This window comes from Oncorhynchus gorbuscha, linkage group LG21, assembly GCF_021184085.1.
Source record: "Oncorhynchus gorbuscha isolate QuinsamMale2020 ecotype Even-year linkage group LG21, OgorEven_v1.0, whole genome shotgun sequence".
Classification (NCBI taxonomy): Eukaryota; Metazoa; Chordata; class Actinopteri; order Salmoniformes; family Salmonidae; genus Oncorhynchus; species Oncorhynchus gorbuscha.
Genome location: NC_060193.1, coordinates 57,206,542 through 57,230,305, shown reverse-complemented (window position 1 = coordinate 57,230,305; position 23,764 = coordinate 57,206,542). Strand labels below are relative to the sequence as shown.

Genomic DNA, 23,764 nt, shown 5'->3' with positions numbered 1-23,764 from the left:
ATCTGACCTGCAGAGGCTAAACTAAAATCTGAAGTATGGCTTTATAATGAGATTTCCTATTTATTCCCACAGAACATACATCATTATGAATTATACAGCACATGCTGAACATGGAATACACCCCCTCCCCCATTTATTATAGAATTAAGACATGGAACAAAGAATGACTCAAACCCAAAATAGTTTAACCTTCTCCTGATGCGATCCAAATCTGGACCAAATCTCACTCAACAAATGTTGTTTATTGGTTTTACCCCAACAGTGTATATATAGGTCAAATGTATATCTGGTATAATCATAATAGTATAATTAAATTCACTAGTGTACAAGACCTATGTTGAGGCACCGTTATTTATTGATCAATGATGTGCCATTTCACCAACATTCACTGATGTGATCTAAGTTATATTATAAACTGGGTGGTTCAAGTCCTGAATGCTGACTGGCTGACAGCCATGGTATATCCGCATTGCGTCATGCCTAAGAACAGCCCTTCGCCGTGGTATATTGGCCATATACCACACACCCTTATTGCTTAACTATAAATATTGAGAGGATTCTCACCATCATATTGTATAACCTATTAGTTGTAGCCCAACAGTACAGAAACTTCAAACTGAGTTATGTATATCTTGTTTACTATTATCACTAAACGCACTAGAGAATACACAAAACATTCACAGCAAATCCTGTATGTTGAGGGACAATTATTTATTGATCAACGATGTGACATTTTACCAACGTGATTGCTCTTGTCCCATCTTTGATATTCTATGTATATCTGAGCCGGTGTAAATCTCAGTTGGATTTTTATGTGAGAGATTCGACTGCAGACTCTGTTTCCCTGAATGAGAATAATGTTACCTACTAAGAAAATACATACTGTTTATTGAGTCATAAATGTGGAATTGGAGTGCGTGTGCAGTAGGAAGCCTCTGCAGTGCGTCCCAAATGGGACCCTATTCCCTACATAGGGCACTACTTTTGACCAGAGCCCTATGGCTCATTAGTTTATCATGCCAAACTCAGTGGCCTGGTGTCTGGCGTAAATGACTCTGGCCAAAGCAATATAGACGTTTGTATTAATCATTTGGGGCATTTTAATCAATATTTGGTTGACATTTGACTTATCTGCATAATGTGGGATTTTAGCTAGATTTACACACACTGTCTATGACTCAATGCAGAGTAACTTAACTTATATTAATTATAAGATTCAAATAAGAACTTTAAGGGCAATCAATCCATTATTTCTGCATATTAAAGAAGTGGAAGTGCATACTTAAATTCTAGTCCTTATGGTAATTGTGACATTTCTTGCAACTATTGTCTATGATGATAAATGGGAAATTATACGGTTTGTCCATCTCCAAATCTAAAGGTTATTTTCTGAGGTCATTTTCCAAAATAGCTTTTCCAATGACACAATCAGAACTTAATAAAGGATCTTCTGTCTGCATATCCCATTAGACCAGACAATTGGAATAGCTAGAGTGTTCTGAGCTGTCCTAATAGCTGCTTCAATTAGTCTCCTCAGCCTTCTCTGTATTTTCCACTCTTCCCCCTTGATCTCAGAGCCAAGTAGTTTAAGAATGATAGGCCTATAGTGTGTGTATAAGCAGGGTGCTATATAGTAGCACCATGTGTAGGTTATAACTCAGTTTCTGGAGGACGACACAGCTAATCCACAACAGGAACTGCCATATATGGGCATTGTCTTTCATATTGAAACGCAGCTTTAGAGCAGGAATTCCATGTATGGGCACATACTTTCATATTGGCCCGTTGCCTATTAGCAAAGAACTCCATATATGGACATAGAGCTGTGACCATGCCAATTCGCACACCTGCATCCAATCCTCACTAGCCACAAGCCCACCTCAGTCACCTGAATCCCCTTGCTTAATCAATCACCCTCATAGTATTTAAACGTAATCCATCGTCATTCCTTTGTACATCTGCCTAACAAATACTCTGTGCTGCAAGGCCCTCGGGCAACAACTGTAAGACATGGACTGTTTTGCCTTGGGAGGAATTTTCTGACACCGCTGTCCCAGAAGCAATAAGGTTTGTCTGCTAGACAAGTGACTCTTGTTGCGGCCCTTTCCTTGGCCCCTACACCTACTTGGTGCAGATCTCCAGCCATCCTCAGACTGCTCCACCTAATGACTCATCACAGAGTGAAAATGAAAGTAATGTTTGAAATGCGTTCTCCACAGTCCCTCTCCATGGTGTGCCTACACAGTACACCCCCTGCCTCCTCATGGCGCCACTCCCTGACCTACCTCCATGGCGATCCACCACACCGCTCCTTCCCTGCAGTCCATCGTGCCTTCTGGCAGTTCCCTGCTCCTCCAGATGAGCAATTCTGGCAGCCATGACCTGTACCCTTTGTCTGCCTGGATCATTTTGGGGGCAACCAGTTAAAACTCATTCCACCAACACGGTAATCCATTGAAAGATGCACCAAACTGGGGGACATGAACCCACAGATACGAAGACAACCTCAGCGCAAGATGATGCTAAAGATGATGAGAGTTAGCCCCAGAGGATAACCTGACAAAAGACTGCGGATATTCAATGGCTCCTCGATCAACTACCAGAAGAACTGCCATACCTCCCTCTCCACATCAACCTTTCCCTGCACTGGCCAGTGCAGCACAACCTTGGTCCATGTCCAAATCAACGTTTATTTGTCACATGTGCCTAATACAACAGGTGTAGACTTACAGTGAAATGCTTACTTACAGGCTCTAACCAATAGTGTGGAGAAAGAAAGAAAAAGTGTGTGTGTGTAGGTAAGTAAAGAAATAAAACAACAGTAAAAAGACATTTGAAAATAATAGTAGCATGGGTATATACAGACACCGGTTAGTCAGGCTTATTGAGGTAGTATTTACATGTGTATATGGTTAAAGTGACTATGCATATAAGATAGAGAGTAGCAGTAGCGTAAAAGAGGGGTTGGGTGGGCACACAATGTAAATAGTCCGGGTAACCATTTGGTTACCTGTTCAGGAGTCTTATGGCTTGGGGGGAAGCGGTACTAGACTTGGCACTCTGGTACCGCTTGCCATGCAGTAGTAGAGAGAACAGTCTATGGCTGGGGTCTTTGACAATTTTCAGGGCCTTCCTCTGACACCACCTGGTGTAGAGGTCCTGGATGGCAGGCCCCAGTGGTGTACTGGGCCGTACGCACTACCCTCTGAAGTTTCTTGCAGTTGGAGGCCGAGCAATTGCCGTTCCAGGCAGTGATGCAACCGGTCAGGATGCTCTCGATGTTGCAGCTGTAGAACCTTTTGAGGATCTCAGGACCCATGCCAAATCTTTTTAGTTTCTGAGGGGGAAAGGCTTTGTCGTGCCCTCTTCACGACTGTCTTGGTGTGTTTGGACCATTCTAGTTTGTTGTTGATCTGGGCACCAAAACATGTCAGTGAAGACACCTGCCAGTTGGTCAGCACATGCCCGGAGCACACGTCCTGGTAATCCATCTGGCAACGCAGCCTTGTGAATGTTGACTTGTTTAAAGGTCTTACCAATGTCGGCTACAGAGAGCGTGAACACACAGTCGTCCGGAACAGCTGATGCTCTCATGCATGCCTCAGTGTTGCTTGCCTTGAAGCGATCTTAGAAGTGATTTAGCTCGTCTGGTAGGCTCGTGTCACTGGGCAGCTCGCGGCTGTGCTTCCCTTTGTAGTCTGTAATAGTTTGCAAGCCCTGCCATATCCGACGAGCGTTAGAGCCGGTGTAGTATGATTCAATCTTAGCCCTGTATTGACGCTTTGCCTGTTTGATGGTTCGTCGCAGGGCATAGCGGGATTTCTTGTAAGCTTCCGGGTTAGAGTCCTGCACCTTGAAAGCAGCAGCTCTACCCTTTAGCTTCGTGTGAATGTTGCCTGTAATCCATGGCTTCTGGTTGGTGTATGTACGCACAATCACTGTGGGGACGATGCCCTCAATGCACTCATTGATAAAGCCAGTGACTGATGTGGTGTATTCCTCAATGTCATCGGAAGAATCCCGGAACATGTTCCAGTCTGTGATAGCAAAACAGTCCTGTAGTTTAGCATCTGCTTCATCTGACCATTTTTTTATAGACCGAGTCACTGGTGCTTCCTGCTTTAATTTTTGCTTGTAAACAGGAATCAGGAGGATCGAGTTCTGGTCGGATTTACCAAATGGAAGGCGAGGGAGAGCTCTATACGCATCTCTGTGTGTGGAGTACAGGTGATCTAGATTTTTGTTTCCTCTGGTTGCACATTTAACATGTTGATAGAGATTTGGTAGAACTGATTTAGGCTTCCCTGCATTTAAATCTCCGGCCACTCTGAGCGCCGCCTCAGGATGAGTGGTTTCCTGTTTCCTTATTTCCCACAGCTCGCTGAGTGCGGTCTTAGTGCCGGCATCTGTCTGTGGTGGTAAATAAACAGCCACAAAACGTATAGCTGAGAACTCTCTAGGCAAGTAGTGTGGCCTGCAGTTTATCACAATATACAAAATCTGGAGACTTCCTTCCCCCCTCGTTTTACCGGAGTGTGCAGTTCTATCCTGCCGGTGCAGCGTGTATCCCGCTAGCTGAATATCCATGTTGTCATTCAGCCACGATTCCGTGAAACATAGGATATTACAGTTTTGATGTCCCGTTGGTAGGATATTCGTGATCGTACCTCATCTAGTTTATTGTCCAATGATTGCACGTTGGCGAGTAATATTGACGTAATGGCAGCTTTCCTAGTTGCCTTCTGTGGGTCCGGCTCTTCTTCCTCTGTGTCACTTCCTTTTATGAATAATTGGGATGTCTGCCCTGTGGGGTGTTTGGAGAATATCGTGTGAGGCCTGCTTGCTGCTGCTGTTGTTGTTGAAAATTGAAAAAATCTTTGTCTAATCTGAGATGAGTGATCGCTGTCCTGATATCTAGAAACTCTTTTCTGCTGTAAGATACGGTTGCAGAAACAATATGTACAAAATAATTGACAAATATCGCCAAATAAAACTCATACAATAGCACAATTGGTTAGGAGACCGTAAAACGGCGCCCATCTCCTCCAGCGCAATTTAAAGTGCCTGGGCAAGGCCTTTCCCTGTACTGGGGGTCTGGCACAACCCCAGTCAATAACTGGGGGTTGACCCTACCATGGAGGGGGTTCAGCGCAACCTTGGTCCAGGACTGGGGGTTGGGGCTTCCTTTCTCTAACTTCTTGCCCCTTCCACTCTTTTCAGGTCCTCATCTGACATTCGATGTGCTTCACTCTAGTGCATGTCTGCAAGCAAAACTTCAACCAGGTCGAGTGGATGACTCGGCTCCTTCACCAAAGAGCAACTTGGCCAGTCCATCTTGGTGCCCTACTGGAGCTCTGGTCTGGCACCTTGCCTGGCACCCTGCATCTCCTGAAATTCCTCCCTGCACTCCACACCTCTGGTGGCTTGACTCATTACACTGAGACGGACAGAGCCTCCAGCTCCACCAGGAAGCCATCACATGGCCTTCCTCAGACGCGCTTCTCCCATCTTTGCTCTAGCAGTTGGGACCATGCTCCCACGCAGTGACTCAACTCGAACCCGAAAAGTGGTGACTTGGACTAGTGGCGACTTGTCAAAATCTCTCTCTTGCATAATTTAATAGCAAATGTTCACTAGCTATTGCATTACCAAGCTAGCCTTGTAGCTTAAATTATTAGACCACAGCTTTAGCGCTACCAAAGGACATGGGCTTGCGGTCTAGTGACTTGATTACATCACTGCTCCCACGCCATCCTCACAGCCATTGCATGGCTTTCTCCATGTCAAGATTGGACAGAGCCTAGGCCAAGAGCCCTGCATGCACCTTTTCTCTAGCCGGCCCAAGCTCCCGTTTCCACTTCACACCCACCTACGCCCATGCAGAACCAGGATTAGGCCCCTTCTCTCACTTTCTCTCCTGCAGTCGGAACTCATCTCCACTCCACAGCCATTGCCTTCCTCATACTGAGCCTTGATGCTGCACCCTCCATTGCTGTTGAGCTCCTACTCCTTCTGGATCGGAGCTGGCAGCACATAACCTCCCCACAGCCATCATTAAGCACCTCGGTCCGCTGGTCATCCGAAACCCTCATACCAAACTCCATCAGCTACTATCCCTTCCAACATGCTCGTCAGATGGCGAGAAGGCAAACTCGTAAAATAATGGATTAGTGTCCAGTTTTCTGACCCAGCTTACAGTTTTAAAGTTTCCCAGAAATGCTTATCTAGTGTTGTATGGAAGCAAATTTACATTCCTTACCTTCTATGTACTGTTTGTTGCAATGTCATTACTGGTTAGCAAGCAGCACCCTGCTTTGTATGTCGAGAGAACGAGCACGCTAGGAAAAAGTGTGTTTGGCTGTCCTCACCCCCGTCACCATGTTGTGTAGGTCGATAAGCATTCCCCCATCTGTCTGGCCTGTGTTTGGAACATAGCAATCATCCCCTCCCTAGCCTTTCAGTAGCCAGCGAACAGCAACAGCAGGTGGTATGAACATGCCAGACAATGCCCTGAGGCCTCATGTATAACCATTGTTTAAATTGAACACTAAATATCTGCGTGAGCCATTTATGAAGACTGCACACCAAACATTAAGATTCATAAAATTGGCGCACGCCATACATACATTCACTATGTTTCCTAATATGAATCAGACCTGTCACAGAACTGTAGACGCGCATTATAAGGCTGCCTGATAAACGTCCATCGTTCACTCACCTTTTTCATGGCGACAATGACGCCCTATTTGCTGTATAGTTTGGATGTACAGAATTGGAATTAGGCCAAGACCGTATCTAAAGGAAATATCAATGGCGATCTTGATCACATGTCTTTGGAAGTGTTGGCAGTTTTCTTTTACAGTGACATTTGTTAAATCTGACCATTTCTGAAAGACTGTGATGGATCTGTAAACAGATCGTTTGAAAGCATTAAATGGCATTCAATTTTTCCCAAACCTAAATATGCTGCACTGCCCGTGAATTCTGAAATATTGTGTACTTTTTATTGTAAAAATGGAAACTACAGTGGGTCTACTTAAGAGTGGTAGCGTACACACTTCAATGCAAAATATCATCTGTGTTCATCTGTTAAATTCTACTGTACAGTGCCTTGCGAAGGTTTTCGGCCCCCTGGAACTTTGCGACCTTTTGCCACATTTCAGGCTTCAAACATAAAGATATAAAACTGTATTTTTTTGTGAAGAATCAACAACAAGTGGGACACAATCATGAAGTGGAATGACATTTATTGGATATTTCAAACTTTTTTAACAAATCAAAAACGGAAAAATTGGGCGTGCAAAATTATTCAGCCCCTTTACTTTCAGTGCAGCAAACTCTCTCCAGAAGTTCAGTGAGGATCTCTGAATGATCAAATGTTGACCTAAATGACTAATGATGATAAATACAATCCACCTGTGTGTAATCATGTCTCCGTATAAATGCACCTGCACTGTGATAGTCTCAGAGGTCCGTTAAAAGCGCAGAGAGCATCATGAAGAACAAGGAACACACCAGGCAGGTCCGAGATACTGTTGTGAAGAAGTTTAAAGCCGGATTTGGATAGAAAAGACTTCCCAAGCTTTAAACATCCCAAGGAGCACTGTGCAAGCGATAATATTGAAATGGAAGGAGTATCAGACCACTGCAAATCTACCAAGACCTGGCCGTCCCTCTAAACTTTCAGCTCATACAAGGAGAAGACTGATCAGAGATGCAGCCAAGAGGCCCATGATCACTCTGGATGAACTGCAGAGATCTACAGCTGAGGTAGGAGACTCTGTCCATAGGACAACAATCAGTCGTATATTGCACAAATCTGGCCTTTATGGAAGAGTGGCAAGAAGAAAGCCATTTCTTAAAGATATCCATAAAAAGTGTTGTTTAAAGTTTGCCACAAGCCACCTGGGAGACACACCAAACATGTGGAAGAAGGTGCTCTGGTCAGATGAAACCAAAATTGAACTTTTTGGCAACAATGCAAAATGTTATGTTTGGCGTAAAAGCAACACAGCTCATCACCCTTACACACCATCCCCACTGTCAAACATGGTGGTGGCAGCATCATGGTTTGGGCCTGCTTTTCTTCAGCAGGGACAGGGAAGATGGTTAAAATTGATGGGAAGATGGATGGAGCCAAATACAGGACCATTCTGGAAGAAAACCTGATGGAGTCTGCAAAAGACCTGAGACTGGGACGGAGATTTGTCTTCCAACAAGACAATGATCCAAAACATAAAGCAAAATCTACAATGGAATGGTTCAAAAATAAACATGTCCAGGTGTTAGAATGGCCAAGTCAAAGTCCAGACCTGAATCCAATCGAGAATCTGTGGAAAGAACTGTAAACTGCTGTTCACAAATGCTCTCCATCCAACCTCACTGAGCTTGAGCTGTTTTGCAAGGAGGAATGGGAAAAAATTTCAGTCTCTCGATGTGCAAAACTGATAGAGACATACCCCAAGCGACTTACAGCTGTAATCGCAGCAAAAGGTGGCGCTACAAAGTATTAACTTAAGGGGGCTGAATAATTTAGCACACCCAATTTTTCAGTTTTTGATTTGTTAAAAAAGTTTGAAATATCCAATAACTGTCGTTCCACTTCATGATTGTGTCCCACTTGTTGTTGATTCTTCACAAAAAAATACAGTTTTATATCTTTATGTTTGAAGCCTGAAATGTGGCAAAAGGTCGCAAAGTTCAAGGGGGCCGAATACTTTCGCAAGGCACTGTATGTTATAAACCGCTCACTCTGTTGGATGCATAGAGCAAAATTGTGAAATTATAATAGCCTAACTAATAGTCCCAGCTAAATGTATATGGTAATTTGGTGTATGGCTACAGAACATATACATTCAATTTGGCCAGAAAAGATGAGGAATTTATTCTGCAATGTTTATGATACACTATGTATTATGTTTATATACTGAACAAAAATATAAACGCAACATGTAAAGCGTCAGTCCCATGTTTCATGAGCTGAAATAAAAGATCCCAGGAATGTTCCATATGCACAAAAAGCTTATTTCTCTCAAATGAACAAATTTGTTTACATCCCTGTTAGTGAGCACTTCTCCTTTGCCTAGATAATCCATCCACCTGACAGGTGTAGCATTTCAAGAAGCTGATTAAATAGCATGATCATTACACAGGTGTACCTTGTGCTGGGGACAATAAAAGGCCAATCTTAAGTGTGCAATTTTGTCACACAACACAATGCCACAGATGTCTCAAGTTTTGAGGTCACGAGCAATTGGCATGCTGACTGCAGGAATGTACACCGGAGTTTTTGCCAGAGAATTTAATGTTAATTTGTCTACCACAAGCTGCCTCCGTTGTTTTAGAGAATTTGGCAGTATGTCCAATCGGCCTCACAACCGTAGACCACGCCAGCCCAGGACCTCCCTATCAGGCTTCTTCACCTGCGGTATCATCTGAAACCAGCCACCCGAACAACTGATGAAACAGAGGAGTATTTCTGTCTGTAATGAAGCCCTTTTGTGGGGAAAAACGAATTCTGATTGGCTGGGCTTGGCTCCTCAGTGGCTGGTGCCTGGCTCCCCAGTGGGTGTGACCCTCCCCAGTCATGTGAAATCCATAGATTATGGCCTAATGAATTTATTTCGATTGACTGATTTCCTTATATGAACTGTAACATAGTAAAATCGTTAAAATTGTTGAATGTTGCGTTTATATTTTTGTTCAGCATATAAATCAAATATTGTATACGCTACAAATGTCACATTGCAGTACTTCGACGTAGCATACAAACGTCAATGGAAAGGTGAACCGTCTGTTCAACCGTTAAACTGCGCTTCGGATCGGATCGCATAGAGCAAAATAGGAATCCTTGAAATAGCTTCTCTTTTTACTACTGTAACATGGGTCCAATTAAATGAGAGATGAAGAATGTTAATCTGTCCCAACGTGTTGTAGGCCTATAGGCTACCATCAGTCAGAAAAGGTGAGACATTTATTCTGCAATAAATAATAGGAAATATATGTCTATTTCTATTTATTATAGAATGCAGAGATAAATCCATTTTCGATTTTTCTCACTATGGCAAAGGATTGCATATTGTTATTATATTTAGCTAGGCCTACATGTTTTTTGTTGTTGTTATGAATAAGATTGACATATATTTATTCCCAATTTGTAAAAGTCTACTACTACTACTAGAATACTTTTGCCATCTTGCAATGCAAGACTTCAACCAATAGAAACTGTGCGTATGCATGGTCTAAAGTTCACGGGAGGATAAGCATATTGTCACGTCAAGTTCAGTTTTCATAAATACAAACTTTGGGGTGAAAACTGTCGCATGCATGTATGCTCCAAAACATGATGAGGCCCCTAGTGAATAGTTTCGGGATGGAACTAAAAAGTGACGAAAATAGCTCTAATAACATTTACAGAACCTTCTAGAAGCCAGTGCAGTCAGGTGTGCTGACCCCCCCCCTCTCTCTCATGCATATACACACACATTCCAAGTAATGCATAATGTGTAAAATCCTCAACGTTCAAACATTAATTACCATCATTACCAGAACCCAAGTTGCCCAAGAACCCACGTTCAAAACAACTGGGAACTGGGAAAATAGTTTGAATGGTCATCTAACTTAGAATTCCAAGTCAGGAACTCTGGCCTCTTTCTAGAGCTCCGACTTTCCAACCTGAAGATCACTGACATCATGATATGACCTCGAATTTTTCAGAGTTCCCAGTTGTCTTGAACGCACCAATACATTATGTCTGGACCTGACGACTTGGACTGGTTCCCATGACTTTGACTATAGTTTATTAGGATACCCTCAGTAGCACCTGACAGCCAAAGAGACAAACAAACCGCCTGTGTCTGTCAGAACTCTTAACCAGTGTTTTATTTCCGGGCTCGCTCTCAGATACTGTGTCCTACTAGCCCTGGAGGATACATGGAGGATGAAACACAGAGAAGGGAGAGAATAGACAATTATTATAGGAATATTATTCATTTGCCTCATCTACCAGCGGTCGTTGAGGCTCTTACAGTCAGATGAATGGCCTGTCAGTAGTCTAACATGGGTGCTACAGCTGTGCCGGCCGGGGCTAAATCAGGAGCAATGTTGGGATCTAATCAATATCTCAGCTCCATGGACGGACGTTGTGGCTACATTCCAATTGGATAACTTGCTCCCTATCTTCCTTTCCTCTGACCTTGTCGAATTTCCCTCCTCGCTGATCTCAGAGGGCCTGGATAATGGCTGAGTATAGTTTGCAACCCATTGCTTTCACCTATCCAGTCTGATTTAGAGGAACACGGGTGAGTTATTCGATTATAATCCAGAGTTTGTGTCTAAATGGTGATGGTTCCTTCAACTGCTAGCCAAGTAAGTGTCCCGTAACACCATAAAATGGGACTATGTGCCTAATGATATCTAACTAAGTTGATTTGGGCATCAGGCAGGCACACCAGAGTTGGGTTTGATGTTAGATGAGGACCCCTGAGGCAATGTTAAGCAGTACATGTGGACCCCACACACGTATAGGGACTGGTTGATAGAGGGAGGAAGACAGGAGGAGGGTTACGTGGTAAACGATAAACCGCTAATTCACAATGTTCCCTTGATGTTCTTGCCTGCAACAGATCTTAATTCAATCTAATCATCTGTTATGTGCATGTTTACCGCATGAACCACAACAACACACCAACGCCTGCTTGACTTGATCTAATGAATTAGGTTATATTAAGGCAAAGGAGAAACCTGTCTGTATATTTATGGAAATAAGCAATAGCCCGGCCCCCGAGAGAACATTGTCGTGTGTTTAGCTCTAATCATGAATCCTGAATAGTTGAGTTGATTGAATTAGACTTTCGTGTTCTTGCCACTTCCTGTTTTCATTCTACAGACGAAACACACGCTTGTTACACTGCAGCTGTGAGACTTTGGTTGTTGACCATGCAGCTATTTGTGCGTGCTCAGACTCTCCACACCTTTGAGGAGTCTCGGCTAGAGACTGTCGCCAACATCAAGGCTTATATTGAGGCATTGGAGGGACTGTCCTGTGATGACCAGGTGGATTTGCTGTGTGGGGTACCCCTGCAGGACGATGATGTGATCGGCCAGTCTGCACTGGAGTTCAGCACTCTTGAGGTTACAACCGACTGTTGGGAGGCAAAGTCAATGGCTCCTTGGCCAGAGTGGGGAAGGTCAGGGGACAGACCTCCAAGGTGGACAAGCAGGAGAAGAAGAAAAAGAAGACTGGCTTAAAGGAGGATGCAATAGAACAGGTACTTTGTGAATGTGGTGCCAACATGTGGCAAGAAGAAGGGACCCAACGCCAACTCATAAAACTATTTTCCCAACGCCTCTTGTCTACTGTGTTTATGACAGTGGAACACTGACTCTGTGTGAGCAATAGACTGTCTGCCATTTGTAATTATATTGGGCTGATGTTCACTGTGATGAAACACAATAAAAATTGGTGAGGAAAGAACGTGGTAATCGGCACCAATTTGATGTTTCTATTACAGTTGGTGAATTGAGCAGCTGTATGATTGGCTGTGAAGAAATGGCCTCCAGCATGAAGACAATTAGGCCTAGTTGAAGTGCACATTTTATTTCCTGCATTAGACAGCGTTTACAAGTCGAGAGCTTGGGACTATACAAACCCTCATTGGTTTGAATGGTGTCAGCGATTTTTATCTTGTATTCCTTTTAATTTAACAACACAAATTGGGGTATTTATACTTCTCTATAGGTAGAGAACATTAAACAGAACAAGGCTGTTTTAATAACTACATGTTGACTATAATGCAGATAGAACATTATAGTCCCAAACTATTGAAGTCATCTGGCATTTTCAGGTCTGTCAGATGATATGAGAATAGTCTTTGACATGTTCTCATCCAGTATGCCCAGATCACTCTGGATTTGGTGCTTGACAATACATGACTTTTCATTTTGATGTAATAATATCTTATGTTGTTCTTGTCCAGAACTGTTCTGTACTCTATCATGTATTTTATGTTTTATGTGGACTGATTCCTGTTATATGTGGACTGATTCCTGTTTTATGTGGACTGAATCCTGTTATGTGGACTGATTCCTGTTTTATATGGGCTGATTCCTGTTTTATGTGGGTTGATTCCTGTTATATGTGGACTGATTCCTGTTTTATGTGGACTGATTCCTGTTTTATGTGGACTGATTCCTGTTTTATGTGGACTGATTCCTGTTTTAAGTGGACTGATTCCTGTTTTATGTGGACTGAATCCAGTTATGTGGACTGATTCCTGTTTTATATGGGCTGATTCCTGTTTTATGTGGGTTGATTCCTGTTATATGTGGGTTGATTCCTGTTATATGTGGACTGATTCCTGTTTTATGTGGGCTGATTCCTGTTTTATGTGGACTGATTCCTGTTTTATGTGGACTGATTCCTGTTTTATGTGGGTTGATTCCTGTTATATGTGGACTGATTCCTGTTTTATGTGGGCTGATTCCTGTTTTATGTGGGCTGATTCCTGTTTTATGTGGACTGATTCATGTTTTATGTGGACTGATTCCTGTTTTATGTGGGCTGATTCCTGTTTTATGTGGGCTGATTCCTGTTTTATGTGGGCTGATTCCTGTTTTATGTGGGCTGATTCCTATTAAGCTTCAGGGGTCTGATGAAAAGACATGATGAAAGGTCTGCCGTGTGTGTGTGTGTGTGTGTGTGTGTGTGTGTGTGTGTGTGTGTGTGTGTGTGTGTGTGTGTGTGTGTGTGTGTGTGTGTGTGTGTGTGTGTGTGTGTGTGTGTGTGTGTGTGTGTGTGTGTGTGTGTGTGTGTGTGTGTGTGTGTGTATATAACATATGTCTGCTTCCTAATGGCTAGGCCCTATACACTCTTCGAAAAAAGCTGTCCCCATAGGAGAGCCCTTTTTGATTCCAGGTAAAACTCTTTTTGGTTCCAAGTATAACTACCTCTGTGGAAAGGGTTCTACATGGAACCCAAAACAGTTCTACTTGGAACCAAAAGGGGTTCCTCAAAGGGTTATCCTATGGGGAGAGCTGAAGAACCCTTTTATGTTTGAGATAGCACTTTTTTCTAAGAGGCTAGAACTGCATTGAGTATTTGTACAAAACACCCCCACAAATTCACTGGTTAAATTGCGTGGGAGCAGAGCCATTTCTCATGTATTTGAACTAGCATCTAAGGCTGCATTAGCCAGTGCATGGGAGTAAACAGCTACAAACAAGTTGATATGGCTGATATTAAAATATACTGATGAAGCCAATGGGAACCTGTCTTCTTGGTCCATTAGCATCAATCCACTACCAAACCCCTTTCATTACAACAACAACAGGTTGTAGCTATAAAAGGGCCGATTAGTTCCATTGCTCAGCTTCATGGCAGGTACAACGGCCCAATGACTGATACACACTGCTGTTTTACCATATTAGTCTCTCCTTATGGTATATTAGTCTCTCCTTATGGTATATTAGTCTCTCCTTATGGTATATTAGTCTCTCCTTATGGTATATTAGTCTCTCCTTATGGTATATTAGTCTCTCCTTATGGTATATTAGTCAAGGAGGCCCTGACCTGTCTATCCAAGCCCACAGTAAAAGGTTCGAAGTAGAGAGATGCTTAAAGCCTCAGATCATTGATTAAACGGACAAAGACGTCAGTGGAACACTAAGGCAAATTACTCAATCAATTACTGAATCAATGACAGTATAAGAACTACAGTACGTATCCCCTGCTGAACCAAGTACCCCCTGCTGAACCAAGTACCCCCTGCTGAACCAAGTACCCCCTGCTGAACCAAGTACCCCCTGCTGAACCAAGTACCCCCTGCTGAACCAAGTACCCCCTGCTGAACCAAGTACCCCCTGCTGAACCAAGTAGGTAAACTGGACAGATGATTAGGATATCAACATGCTGTTTGTTTTGTTCCTGGTGTAACCATGGAGAAGAGCGTTTGGTTGAGCATGTGATGAATGACATCCCTTGGTCTCCGCCCACTCACTCCCCCACATATGTTCTCTCTCACCTATGAGCAATGACCTTGGTGGAAATAAACACAGGCAACAGGAAGCAAACCTACTTCCTAGTCAACACCAGGCACCCTACAGGGCAGTGGGTTTACACTTTACTGGTAGACTGTAATGCTATATTCCGGTGGGCAAGGCTACAGTTACATGCTAAATCCAATACCCAAAAAGCACATACAGGATTGTAAATGGTTCAGGGCACACATGTGTCGAAAACAACTGGAGTCTACCTGTTTCAATGCATTGTGAGGTCTGGTGTCAGACTGACAAGGCATTGCCTCAGTGACCTGCACTCTCATCTGAAATGAATGGGATGTTACAACACTGCAGCACCGTAGTGAACATTATTCCTGTCCTCCTGGTTCATCCTAGAACAGATAGACAGGGCCAGACCCAAATGCCCATCTGGCATTTCCAGGTATACAGACCTCTGTGCTCCATCCTCCATGTTGGACATATGCTACAGATGGTTGGGAACACTCATGTTGTTTCACAGTAGCCAAGTGCATTTCTCCCTGTCGGGGCTCCATCTGTTTCTGTTGGTAACGTGGAGGCGTGCCCCCATCTTTTTTAAAGTTGAATTCTGCTAGGGTTATATCCTTCCTGTTTGGCCCTGTCCGGGGGTGTCCTCGGATGGGGCCACAGTGTCTCCTGACCCCTCCTGTCTCAGCTTCCAGTATTTATGCTGCAGTAGTTTGTGTCGGGGGGCTAGGGTCAGTTTGTTATATCTGGAGTACTTCTCCTGTCCTATTCGGTGTCCTGTGTGAATTTAAGTGTGCTCTCTCTAATTCTCTCTTTCTCTCTCTCGGAGGACCTGAGCCCTAGGACCATGCCTCAGGACTACCTGACATGATGACTCCTTGATGTCCCCAGTCCACCTGGCCGTGCTGCTGCTCCAGTTTCAACTGTTCTGCCTTATTATTATTGGACCATGCTGGTCATTTATGAACATTTGAACATCTTGGCCATGTTCTGTTATAATCTCCACCCGGCACAGCCAGAAGAGGACTGGCCACCCCACATAGCCTGGTTCCTCTCTAGGTTTCTTCCTAGGTTTTGGCCTTTCTAGGGAGTTTTTCCTAGCCACCATGCTTCTACACCTGCATTGCTTGCTGTTTGGGGTTTTAGGCTGGGTTTCTGTACAGCACTTTGAGATATCAGCTGATGTACGAAGGGCTATATAAATAAAATACATTTGATTTGAAAATAAATGTGATATTAGAATGGACAACGTACTGTATTTTAAGGTGCCGTTTTCATAGAATTCCCACAAGGCACACATATGTACACGCACACGCACACACACACACACACACACACACACACACACACACACACACACACACACACACACACACACACACACACACACACACACACACACACACACACACACACACACACACACACACACACACACACACACACACACACACACACACACACACACACTAATGAGGCCTGTGTTCCACATAATAGACTTTCCGCCAAATACTGAAGACATGTTTATGTACTTCTGCTCAGGGGAAACTAAAGAGATGATATGTAAATGTAAATGTAATATATGTTGATTTTGAAGACCCTTTCTGAATACTAAGTGTTATACGTCGACATTGATAAAGGGCTGCACCTTGGTGTAAAATGGCTTTAAGAATGTGTCAATTGAGACAAACTAAGTGTTAGCTGTGCAGAGACGTATCATAAATCTGCAGGTTTCTAGCATAACGATATCAACAGTAGATCAGGAGAGTTCAAGGTGTGTTCTCAAAAATATGATCTCCATTGCAGCCGACGTGCATGATTTAAGATATGCATTTCATCTCATTGCCCGAGCTAGATCACAGAGCAAGGTGGGATCCTTTCTCCTTACAGTGAATTCCAGCTTTGTCTGGCTCGCCTCTGAAAGATTGTGCAGTGTCTCTAATTCACTCCAGAACAGCCACTCCCAATCCCACATTCACACCCATATGAGCAATAACCTTCACTGAATGGAAAACACCAAGACCGTATTCATTTAGGTTGCAGGCTAGTTGCGCAGAGCACGGAATACCACAACACCACAATGAGGACGTGAGACATTTATTTTATTAAAGTTCTGTTGCACTCAAATTATTGCCACTAGCCCTGGGTCCTAAAATAAAAAATAAAAAATGTGTCCATTGATTGTGGAAAGCAATGAGGTTTTCCATCAACATCCTTGCTTTCATGAATGTAGATGAACTTGGCAGACGACACATTGCACAGGGTGTGCAGTGCACACAGGTAAAGGTCAGAGACCTACTTGAGTACTCTTGGAAAAAAGGGTTCCAAAAGGGTTTGTTCGGCTGTCCCCATAGGAGAACCCTTTTTTGGTTCCAAGTAAAAACCCTTTTTGGTTCCAGGTAGAACTATTTTGAGTTCCATGTAGAAGCCTCTTTGTAAAGGGATCTACATGGAGCTCAAAAAGGTTCTACCTGGAACCAAAAAAGGGTTCTTCAACGGGTTCTCCTATGGGGACAGCTGAAGAACATTTTCTTAGGTTCTAGATAGCACCTTTTTTTCTAAGAGTGTAGGCAGAGAGATATGGAGGCTTATTGCACAGCTACTTACACAACTAGACCCTGAAGCAGTAGCCTGAAGCAGTACAGAGCCACTTATCACTGGGGATCTAATGATCTGTCTCTTATTGCCATCAGGTCCATTTTTCAACCTGGCCATGATATCTCTCCATTTCCTTAAGACACTGGATAGTGGATAGACCCCTAGGAGAGAGCAGAGGACGGATTCCACAGGGAGAACAGAGTCAGTATGCTATCACTATAATAGAAGCAAGCTTTTTCACCTTCGTTGAACCTATTTCAGGGTTACTACGTCATTCACAACCAGTCTATCAACAGTCAACCATATAGGCCTGTACACACATGACAGATGGTAAAAGTGTCATGTTATGATGCAGGCTTTACTCTATTGTCCATCACCTAATTCAGGCCAGTAAATAATGACAGTGAATATTCTAGATTTTCTCTGATGTCATGGTAACCCAATATCCTCCATACCTGGTACAGAACCACAAGAGACCAGAGGCGAGTTCAACAAGGCTTTTGTTTGCGCGCGAACATGTTGCCAGAGTAACAATTTCATGAACATTTTTAGAATCAATATTCAAACTGGAAGACACTTAGCTACTCCTACTAAATATAGTAGAAAGTCTACATGGCCACTTGATTATTTTTAGCAGCAGTTTAGATCTGAAACGGACACTTACGTTCGCTGCACACTACCTTCTCTGACGGTCGCCGCTAGCACAAAACAAATGGAATATGTTAGCTAATGTTAGCCAGCTCTCGCAAACTATTTCCCTTGTTGAACGCACCTAAGCCCCCCCCCCTGTATTGGCATGGGAAACATTGACAAAGCAAGTGAAATAAATAATTAACAAAAAGTGAGAAGAAACAAATGTAACAACATCAACAACAAAACATTTGAAAGTAAAGATTGCACTCAAAAAGGTTTGAAAAAGATAAAGACATTCCTATTGTTATGTTATCAGTTACGAACAGTGTTTTAACAATGTACAAATTGTTTTAGTACGAATAGTGGGGTGAAGATAAACAGATAAATATTGGTGGTATTTAAAATGTAGTTTGTGCTCCACTTCCTGTCCTTTTCTCATGGCAACGGGCCACACATTGCACATTGCAGTATTTCACCTAACAGATATGAGAGTTTATCAATGTTTGATTTGTTTTCAAATTCTTTGTGAGCCTGTGTGATCTGTGGGAAATATGTGTCTCTAATATGGTCATACATTTGCCAGGAGGTCAGGAAGAGCAACTCAGTTTCCACCTAATTTTGGGGACAGTGGACACATATCCTGTCTTCTCTTGAGAGCCAGGTCTGCCTATGCTGTTCTCTATCAATAGCAAGGTTATGCTCACTGAGTCTGTACATAGTCAAGGATTTTCTTCATTTTGGGTCAGTCACAGTGGTCAGGTATTCTGCCACTGTGTACTCTCTGTAGGACCAGGTAGCATTCCAATTTGCTTTGTTTTTTGATTGATTCTTTCCAGTGTGTCAAATTTTTTTTTTTTTTTGCCTTCTCATAATTTGGTTGGGTCTAATGGTGCTGCCGTCCTGGGGCTCTGTGGGGTCTGTTTGTGTTGTGAACAGAGCCTATTCTGTTTCTCTACATAGTGTTATGCAGGTGAATGAGGACCCAAAAGCGACTTGGCGAAAACAGAGTCTTTAATCCAGTAAAGTAAATATACAATCATAAAGCACAATTCCACTCGTAATGACGAGAACAGACTGGAGACTCGATCATGAACTGCAGGTTGCCTCGGGAAGGCACTTGAACGTAGCAGACTCAGACACCTGCTCACCACGCAGCATCTGAGGGAAACACGACACGACAGGGCGATACACAGCACGGTGAACAATAGACAAGGATCCGACAGGGCAGAAACGGAAAACAAGGGGAGAAATAGGGACTCTAATCAGGGAAAAAGATAGGGAACAGGTGTGGGAAGACTAAATGATTGATTAGGGGAATAGGAACAGCTGGGAGCAGGAACGGAACGATAGAGAGAAGAGAGAGAGGAAGGGAGAGAGAAAAAGGGGAACGAACCTAAAAAGACCAGCAGGGGGAAAACGAACAGAAGGGAAAGCAAAATGACAAGACAATATAAGACAAAACATGACACATAGCCCATTCAGTTAGGAACATGATGAACCATCATGATGAGCTGATGAACTGGCTATGTTAATGTGACCAGATATCAGCCAGGATTTCCCTCATCGTTACAGTTGTTAGTTAACTAGCTAGCACATTAGAGAGAATAAAGTAGACGGCACGGGTCAAAATGTTGATTTATGACCCAATGTCCAGATGACGTGTACATGCCCAAATATGGGCATCCGGCCACGACATCCTGTTCCTGTTGTCACGTGTTAGAGAGTGTGTTATTTTATATCTATATTGCATCTATTCCTTTGAATTTGTCATGCTGATTGATATCTAGGGACCTGGTTGAACTGGGGGGGGGGTCTGTGTTTGAACTTTTGAAAGAGTATGGCCCAACACCCCCTGTTTTATTGCCCTTAGGGTTGCTATCTATGAAGCAGGAATGTCCGGGGTATTGGATGTGGCAGACGCTTTATAAATAAAGTCCAGAACAAGACATGCGTTGGGTAGAAAAAACTATATTTCTTGGAAATTGTTTTCTTACACGTTTATGTAGAGTGTGTGCATCCTGCTCTGATAACCACTCATTCACTTTAGCATCGCTTAACCAGCTTCCTGTTTCTTCGGCTATAGCTCTCTGTAAACGTTCCTTACCCCCATAAGACCCAGGGTTAGAGGGATTATAATAAATGTTTTTCAACATCTGCTCTGCCATCCTTCTTGCCTCTCTGAGGTACAAAAACGTTAATGTGTTATGCAGGTGAGTGAGGACCCAAAAGCGATATAACGGAAACAGAGTCTTTTAATGTCCAAACAGGGAAAACATAACTCCTCAATCATTACAGGGGAAGTCCAAACAGGGAAAACACAAATCCTCTAGTTTAACAGGAGAGTCCCACTTCTAGTTGTTGAGGAGAGTTGCAGGGCTAGCGGCAACAGACTGCAGGTCCCTTCGGGTAGGCGCGGGCCGTAGCGGATAGAGACACCTGCTCACACGTAGTATCTGATGACGAGGCAGAATATATAACTGGACGGAACAAAAGCAAAGCAAACAGCAAACAAGAATCCGACAAGGACAGAAGCAGAAACAGAGAGAGAAATAGAGACTTAATCAGAGGGCAAAATAGGGGACAGGTGTGAAAGAGTAAACGAGGTCGTTAGGAGAATGAGGAACAGCTGGGAGCAGGAACGGAACGATAGAGAGAGAGAGGAATAGAGAGAGAGAAAGAAACCTAATAAGACCAGCAGGGGGAAACGAAGAGAAGAGAAAGCACAGGGACAAGACATGACAATACAATACATAACATAATGAGACACTTTCAAATAACGACAACATTTAATTTGAATTTTTCTTCTTTTTTTTCAAGAAAACATGATGTATTACGTATACAGACAATTCAGAATTCATTGCAGGATACATGTCCCTGTTTTCTCAACGATCACAATGCAACACCCTGTATATTTGGTTTAGATTAACAGGCTTGTGTCGCTGAATTTTTAAAACACACACATCCGCTATATAAGTATATAAACAACAAATATGATACATGTTACAATTAAATGGTGTTTCAAACAAATAAAGTAAAATCTTAGACAAAGTTGTTTCTAGTTCTTCAGAATCATCCCCATGACGGGATACCAGTTGTGTCCATTGTAGACTCTCGCCCGTATGTCGTACATGATTCATGATTTGTTCCATTTTCAGCACACGCTCTACATTAGTCCAGGAATTGTGGGTTGTGTAGAACGATACATTGTTCACTTTATCTTCAATAATTTGATGCATAACATTTGTAAGTTCTCTCAAAAGAAAAAAATGTATGTATTCTCTCTAACATCGTATACACATAGTTATCCATTGCTTTACATCTAAATAACAAATTGTCACTCGGTCTCTTGGGGTTTATTTAGCCAGAAAGTAATCACATCAGCCACCACAGCTTCCCTGTATTTGTTATCGTCCACCAGGGTGTGTCAGATTTCTTTTAGTTTCTCGTGGATGTAGATTGCCTCCTTCAGTTCATGTAGGAAAGCATTGGTTACCCCGTAAACTCTGGGAATAGACGGCACACCCTGGTGGACGCGTCATCTGGGCATTGGGTCATAAATCAACATTTTGACCTGTGCCGTCTACTTTATTCTCTCTCACATTTTTTGCCGTATTAGCATAGACATGGCATCAAGGACAAGATGAAACTAGCTGAAAAGAGACACCTACGATTCCCTACATGGCAGCTTCTTGTCATTGTTTCTACAGCGATCTGACCACATGGCCTTCTGCCTCATTGCTCTGTGCACATCATTTTTGTTGACGTTGTCAGCCAACCCGTCTAGGTTGTGACTCCTGGCTAATTTAATGGATTTGTGGATTTATTTGTCAGGTATAGATAGACCTCTAGATTTCATAGAAGTGGAATAAGCACTGAGCGGAAACCGGCTGGGCCCATGAGTACATGCAAATGGGATCATGAGTGGCGCAGCGGTCTAAGGTACTGCATCGCAGTGCTAGAGGCATCACTACAGACCCGGGTTTGATCCCGAGCGATATCACAACCGGCTGTGATCGGGAGTCCCATAAGGTGACGCACAATTGGCCCAGTGTCGTCCGGGTTAGGGGAGGGTTTGGCCGGTGTAGGCCGTCATTGTAAATACGAATTTGTTCTTAACTGACTTGCCTAGTTAAATACAAATCAGGAAGTAAGTAATAACCACACACTGCTGAATGCTCCCATTGTTTGTGCAAAGTCTTGACCCAAAGGTCTTCATCAGTCTTCATCAGGGATACATGTTTTCAACACAAGGAAAGTTCTACAGTACTTTCATTGCTACACCAGAGCAGGTGCAAAAGTGGCCTGGAAAGGCAATGATGCTTTTGTGCAAAAAAAGTCATGCTTGTCTTATCTATTTGGTCTGACAGCTGTGACCAATCTGATTTTCTGCTTGTCCTACCCGTTGTGGACTTATGTTCAGATAAGCTTAATTTGTGTACGTCCTTTTGGTCCTCACCAGATATTCAAATTCCCCTGTTTTGGGCATTTCAAAATAGTTCACAAAGACAAGAAATACATTTGCTTTTCATAATCTGTCACCTCTAGTTCTGCGTTAATTTGGGAGGTGAATGGTTCTTTCTTGGCAGCGTCTGTGATTGAAGTCACCTCAGAGGCTGACCTCTGACCTCTGCTATGAGAAGCAAGGGTCACACACAGTCCATTCCTTATGAACTATTGTGGTCACAATTAATACACCACCATAGGCTCAAGGTTACTAATTTAATTGACTCCTACTATACTCCTCCTCTCCTGTCACCTGGAGAACAGGAGGGGAGTGGAGGGAAAGTAGAATGCTTTCAGAGCGCTTTCCCCTGTAGTTACTCACAGCCAGTGGTTCTTCATCTCTAGGAGGCTCTCTCTTTCTCTGGTAGGACTTGAACCTGGGTACAAAGGTTAAGAGTTTTTTTAGCACAGGTGTGTTACAGTATGCTTACTTCATTTGAGATGACAGTCTGGGATTTTTCACAAGGTTACAGTAAACCCTAGTGGTTAAGAGCGTTGGGCCAGTGACTGAAAGGTTGCTGGTTCAAATCCCTGAGCTGACAAGGTGAAAAATCTGTGCATGTGCACTTGAACAAGGCACCTTAACCAATTGCTTCTGTAAGTTGTTCTGGATAACAGCATCTGCTAAATGACTAAAGAGATAGTATATTGTCAGACTGATAGTTTATTTAGTTTAGCATTGACTGAGGCCTGTACACCCTGTACAGGTTTGTTAGGGTGCATCTCCCTGACAACGTGTCAAAAATGCTTGTCTCATATCGCAGACACAATCCCAGACAACTGACAGCAACAAGCGATCCTGACCTTTAACTGGTCTGTGTTCACACCGACACTACGCTCCTACATTGATAACTTGACCTTCTCTCTCTCTCACACTCTGTCTTTCTCTCTCTCTTTATCTCTTCATCTCTGTCTTTGTCTCTGTATCTCACCGTCTCTCTTGTCTTTCTATTTCTCTTTCCCTCTAGTCTATCTTTCTCTCTCTCACTCTGTCCCTGTCTCTCTAGTCTATCTTTCTCGCTCTCTC

General features: G+C 43.1%; 1 pseudogene; it reads left to right on the top strand.

Moving 5' to 3' along the window:
* Positions 1-11,937: 11,937 nt before the first annotated feature.
* LOC124007620 lies at positions 11,938-12,330 on the top strand (annotated as a pseudogene).
* Positions 12,331-23,764: the final 11,434 nt, after the last annotated feature.